Source organism: Pyxicephalus adspersus, chromosome 12 (assembly GCF_032062135.1).
Source record: "Pyxicephalus adspersus chromosome 12, UCB_Pads_2.0, whole genome shotgun sequence".
Lineage (NCBI taxonomy): Eukaryota > Metazoa > Chordata > Amphibia > Anura > Pyxicephalidae > Pyxicephalus > Pyxicephalus adspersus.
Window position 1 is genome coordinate 40,317,372 of NC_092869.1, and position 6,935 is coordinate 40,324,306.

Below are 6,935 nucleotides of genomic sequence, written 5' to 3' on the forward strand. Positions count from 1 at the left end.
GACATTTTTTTTCAGCACAGACAAATATGACGCCATAGCATGTAAGACAATTTGCCTTGCTCTTTCGTGCAGACTTGGGCAATGGTACCCGCTGCTGCCCATTGCTTCAGGTGTGAATGGGAACTAAGGTTTATGGAATCTCCTTTAAAGATTCTTGAGCCAAAAAAAAAACTTTTTGCTAAAGGCGCTCAGTGGGCTCTATTTATAAAACAGTGAATCAGACAGGTCGATGTGTTTCAATGGCAGGAATTGATTCCCAGGAGGGAATGTTTGAGGGGATGCCTGACTCCCTGTTTAATAAAAAAGAACACAATGAGTGAAAATGAGTGACACACTACATGGTCAATTTTGCCAAAATGATCCCATTCATCCCTACCAATGAGGTAAGGTTATTATTATTAAATGGGTGCAACCTTGCCCTACAAAATTGTTTAATTACACCAATGTCTTTTCCACAATAAAATAATTTTCTGTTTTTGAGCTATTTAAAATAATGTTTTTGCAAGATGCAAACTTCACTTTTATTGGCTATAATACAGAAGATGCAAACATTAGTGACTCTGCGCATTATACACACACGCAGCAAGTATACATTTCAGGCTGTTCTGATGCAGATTTTGTCTGAGCAGATACATAGCCTGGGCTGGAATAATCCCCGCGATGGCTCTCTGTGCCAGTTTGTGTACTTTTACACAGAAACATTTATGAATTCATAAGACAGCTGACACTAGCTGGCAATAGCAGACACTTCTCTGATGTGCTAAAATGAAAATTAAATTAAAGATGTGTTGAACTGCTGCGTGTCCAATGTTGGCACTGCGCTGTTAAAAACACACTCTCCATGCCACTCCAATGCCGTATGGAGGAATCTGTCCAGTCGCTTGCGTTCACTTTAAAAGGTCTTCATCCCGCTATCTTCAATTGTGATGCTTTAAGGGAAGAACAAATTAAAACTGAAAACAAGATTATCCTTACATGGCTACCCATGAAAGCAGAATTCAGTATGTGTAGATCAATGGTGACACTATCATGAAGGGCATTTGAAGGACTGTGTCTATCCCCATGGCAAAGTCCTGTGGAGATAGGGCATTTCAGTGGATGGAATAGACAGAAAGATGGATGGAAAAATGGAAATCTATTATTTAGATAGAACACCATCACATGGGTTGTCTTTTCCAGCCTTTTTAAAACTTTTAGGCACAGGGGAACACTTGAAATCACTTTTGGGTCTTGGTGGTCGATGGGAAAAATTCCTCTTACAATACTGGACCATTGAGATTAATGTCATCATTACAGATAGCCAAAAAGACCATTGGTGTCAGTGGTCATTGACCTGAGAGACCCAAATCTGGTATAGCTCCAGGAACCCCATGCAAGTTTTTTTTTCTGCAGCCTGCTAGGAGATTAAAAGACGCAATATGAAATGAGAGAAAATCCCTTCAAAGTGAACAAAGTTTTCATTCCAGAGAGTTGGCTTTATTGGAAACTCCTCACCTCACCGATTGCTCCAATGACAACTCAAAAGGCTCCATTTACAAAATAGAGAATCTGACATTCCTTCAAATATTTCCTGGTGGGAATCGATTACTACCATTGAAACACATGAACCTGGAAGATTCCCACAAGGGAATGTTTGAGGAAATGTCTGATTCCCTGTTTATAATAGGGCTCAAAATGTTGAATGTCCCCTATTTTTTTAATGGCAGTGGTCACCAGGACAAATAAGACAGACAGCAATAGAAACTTTTCTCTACTTTAAGAGTTCAAAAAAAGAGTCCCCTTTATGTACACTTTGGGGTCACTTACTCAAGCATTCCCTGGTACAGAATATATTACTGCCACTGAAACCCATTGACCTTGAAGATTCTCCAACAGAGAATGTTTCACTGAATGTCAGATTCACTGCTTTAAAATGGGCCCCTTTATGTAGTATTGCCGCTTAATGACTAGTCAGTTCTGTAATACAGCTATAATTCTAGCCTCCTATGAAGATTTTTTTAGGGATCCCACATATGCAGAGGTGGCATATTTAACGTCTCAGCAATACAATTACCCACCTGTGTGGATACCCACAAAACACGAACTGTTGGAAGGACATGAGAAAAGAATTAGTAAAATACTTCTTTTATGACTTTATCTCACCAGCTGCACTGCAGATGTTAGTTTTCTTCCACACCAAAGTCCGATAATTGCAGCAGCAAACATGATTTTGGCAGCCGAGTGGAGGCCCCTACAGTGACCTTATTGGATAAAGATGGAGCTACACATTATAATGAAGAAAAGATGGCCAACACAGCTGAGGCCTTCCTTGGACCTAGTACACCCAAGGAGACCCACTGCCAATTTTTCCCTTGTCCAGTCTGGTCGATTACCCAATTTGTAATTGCTCAGTTGGAGGTCACATGTGTACGATATTCTGCCCAACCGATTGTAGGGAGAACCACAGGACAGATTTGTTTGATCAAGTGTAAAGACAACCCGACACAGCAATTTTGATCAATATTTACTTACAGAACCAAAAATCGTTTGCTAGCGATTTTTTGGCTAGTTAAATTTACATCAGAGTAAATCATTTTATTAGGATTCATAGTGTAGGGCATTGATGGCTTTAGGTGATGAAGGACAAGGTTGTAGCTACAAATCTTACAAATGGCTAAGGATTCTCTATCTGCCTCATGTGAAAAGTCTAGGAAACACCAAGCATGGGTGCTATGGAGTATGGCACATGATGGTCATATCCACATGTAAAGGGGGGGACCCCCAGGTGAACAGATGGGTGGCATGGGCAGATAGAAAGGAGGTTGGTAAGTCACACTAGGACATCTGTTGTAGTCTCTCTTGAGAACACACAAAAGGAGTGAAAGCATAACTGTGGAAATGCCTTGCTGGAAAGAGCACCACTTCACCTAAAGGTAAATTTTTTGGAAATGTGAACATGTGCAACAACATATGCCAGCATTGACTGGCTCCCACTCACACTGTTTTTTCTAAGGGTCTTCGTACGTTCCACTGTCATGCGGCCCTCATTCCTGCACTGAATGTCACACGAGTTCAATCCAGTGCAGTAGTAAAGTGATGATACACCACCAGGGGGTGTGTCCATGACAGCCTGGGTTTACAGAAAGTGTGTTATATGACACCGGTCAAGATTCAACAAGAAAAAAAGGTGCCATCTAGTGAAAGAGTTAGGTATTACAGCAAAACTGTCTTTATATACTACACTGGGTTTTTTTAACTGCTTTATGTTTGGGGTTTAGATACACTTAATTTATATCCCAGACAAGTATAGCATAATGTTAACATTTGAAAGTAGGTCTACTTTGAAACCTACCAAAAATTATTACAAGGAAGCATATGCAAATTATTACAAAGTGGCACAAACCATTGCAAAATTCTAATGAAAAGATTCCTGTTACACGACTTGTGTCATGACCAAAAGGTTAAGCATCTGTACTCTGTTAACGCTGAGCAATATTTACATACATATTGACAGTGATGTATGATAAGTGAGTACCGGACACAGCACTGCAGTTCTGACTGGGTTACCGTGTCTCTAGAAACCCACGATTTTTGGCACAACTCTCTGTGCAAGGCGCCATGTAATACAAGCTCAACCCAGCAAGATCACTACATGACCAGAAGGTGCCTCAGATGGTTTTGGTAATAATTTTTATCTGTCGGAGTAGAGGGGGGGAAAAAAAAAAAAAAATTTGCTTTAGAGGTCTTTAAAAATCTGTCAAACAGCAGCCTATCTAAACCCGCCAGTCATTTGCAGTGTCCTTTACTCGCATTATGAAAGCATGTAAGCCCATAGCCAAATTATTTAGCCGCAAGGCTGATTCTTCATGACAGCCCAAACAAGAGTGATCCAAAATAAAAATCACACAAGTTTGGAAATGGCTGTTTTTACGCTCACGAGAGACCGGTAGGGCATGGATTAAAAGGCTCAACCCTCAACATAAGCCTAGCTGCTGCTTTCTTTTTTTTTTTTTTTTTAACAGTCGTGTCTACAAACTACGTTAATGGAATTAGAGAGAGGACTTGGCTAAAATGTTGTTTCAATTGGCTATTAAAATTTAAGTGCCAAGTTGGATAGCTAATTACAAAAACATCTCTAGCAATAGTGCTAAGCAGCATTAGCTAAAGCAAATGGCAGTCAGTCTGGTCGTATTCCCGAAGGAATACAAGATAAGTGAATAAGACCGTATGTAGAAAAACCTGATTGTGTTAGTAAGGGCTTCCCAAATCAAGCTGTTCAGTGGGACGATTCAGAATTAAAAGATCAGTAAATAGAACATACGTTGGTTTTATATAAATAGGATTCGCCAATAAACATGCAAGCTTTTCAAAGGGTTATTGGGAATGAAGAGAAGTGAAATACAGGTGGTCCTGCAGGGAAGAAAATGTTGCACTGCATATGTCTAAGCTTAAGTACAGGAGCTCGAACAGAAGAATACTGACAAATGAACCATCTAATCTAAATAATTGCACAGCATAGACTACACAGCAAATTGAAAGAATTTCTGTATTTATCAGAATTCTGTGCATAGCCAAACATTTGTAAATTAGTGACCACCATACTTAAATTGGACATCTCATTCCAAAACCATGGGTATTGATTTATAGATGGCCTCTTTGCAATTTCCAACATGATTTTTTGATTCTGAATTTTTGCCCATTTAGACAAATCAGTATTTGTGATTTTGATGTTGGAGACCTTAAAATTAGAATTCAAATCCCCAGGTGTTATAGTGTGGAAGCCATGGTTCCGTGGAGGCCACTCGAGGTCCTCCACCCTGGACCTATAGGTCAGGGCTCTGTTGAAGCTACTAGAGGTCCTCACCTCAACCCAAGACTTCTAGATCAGGGCTCTGTGGAAGTCGCTTTAGTTCTTTTGAAACCAGACTTACAGATCGGGGCTTTGTGAAAGCCACTCGGGGTCCTCAATCCTGGAGGTATATGTTAGGACTCTGTGGTAGCCACTGGAAGTCCTCTACCCTGGAGGTAAAGGTCAGAGCTCTGTGGAAGCCACTTGAGGTCCTCCATCCTGCAGGTATAGGTTAGGGCTCTGTGGAAGTCACTCAAATCCTTTCAAACCCAGACTTTCAGGCCAGGTGGATCTGTGGAAGTCAATCTATTTCTAACACTGATTTGGGATCAGGACTATAGAAATCAAAGGAAAGAACCTACTATGGGTCACTTATATAACGAGCAGATGAAGCTGAAGTTATGGGAATGGATTAATTAGTACTGTCTGTGCTTTCCCTGCAGCTGATATTTTCCCCTTTATGTACTTATCATGTCTTGTTCTGCTTTGTATATGGAGGTGGCCACATTAGCTGACGAAGGGCTTTTCTTCCTTATGTCAGACCTTCCAGCAAGAACAGTGTGCAGCGAGCAGTACTTGAATGGCATCACCAAGTCACACACTACATGTACGAGTAATCCCGAGCTGTGGTGCAGTGCTTTTTTTTTTATATTTAAAATTATTACAGTAGTGGAAACTCTATTATGGTTATATTTAAAGAAGTTTAAAATCAAACAATACAAAAGTGTCAAAATGCCCGTTTGATTTGTTGTCTTTAAACTCACACTGCAGTTATACAGCTATGGGGTTGCGGGGACAAGAGTGCCTTGACACTTACACATACCAATAAGTACATTTCTGAAGGATAATTTCAGGATCCACGTTGTCCACGTTTTAATTAAGCTCCATTTTAACATACAGTGGTGTGTGTGTGTGTGTGTATATATATATATTTTTTTTTTTTTAATGAGAGCGGTGCACAAAGTGAGAAAAATTCAAAAGAACGAAGATGTTACAGATAGGGCTATTGCAGACACACTCAGAAAAAGGTATCTTTTTTTTTCCCAAGTAGAAGAATGGCAGACTTGTTAAGGGATTTCCAATTAGTCCTAAGCAGGGATATAAGCATACATTTTACTTTCCTAAACGTACATCGTATGAGAGGTTGTGTGGGAGTATAGGGACTCTGCTTCATTATCGATATCCTCATTAAGCGATCAGAGGAAGCGCAGACTAGTCCCCCTGTGAAGATTTATCATATACAGTGGCCACTTTGAAACGCAGGTAGTAGAATCTTTAACATTCCCTAGTCAAGTATCTCCCTGCTGTGCCTGTAAATGTCAGTCCAGTTTTTTCACGGCTGTGCGCACTGATTAGAAACAGCAGGGGATCTTGGGAGTATGACTACAATACCAGTAAGGACACTCGTCTTTGCAGCACTACTCAAGTGATTCTTGGAATGTATTACCCTGCTGTTTTCTAATATTTACACACAACTGGAGTCATCAAGAGCTGTAAATGCAGTCTAAAGGCAGCTCTCTTGCAATGAGCTAAGAATGGGCACACAGATACAGGAATGGTCCACAGGAAACGAATGTAAACTCCTTCCGGGCTGTCAAAAACTACATCACATTTTCATTTTGTAGAGATTCCACAGATGGTAACCTAATGAGCAAACCACATATATAAAGCCTAAAAACCTCTGCAAAGGACTAGTAGCGAATGTACAGTTGTTTGTGCAACATATTTAAATCCAAATTTCATATTTACGGCTTGCAGCCAGCAGGTGGCAGAAAAAGTTCCAAACTTTTCCTGGAAGCTTTTAATTTTCTCCAGTCCTAAAAAGAAATGCATATGTTGGTTGGTTAGTTACACCAAGCTATCAAGTGCTCAATATCCTGTGCAAGTTAGGTGCACCATATAAAATGTATAAAACCACATGTTCTAGGTTAGGAGCTAATCAAAATCATTTTTATACATCACTGCCTACAGGAGGACACTGGAAAAAAAAAACTGTAGGCCAGCCCCAAAGGAAAAATCCCTTCCAATACTAGCAATGGCTCATTTTAGCCCGGTGTCCGTAGAAGGATGAAGTTTTTTTTTTTTTTTTTATGCAGGCAGGGATTGG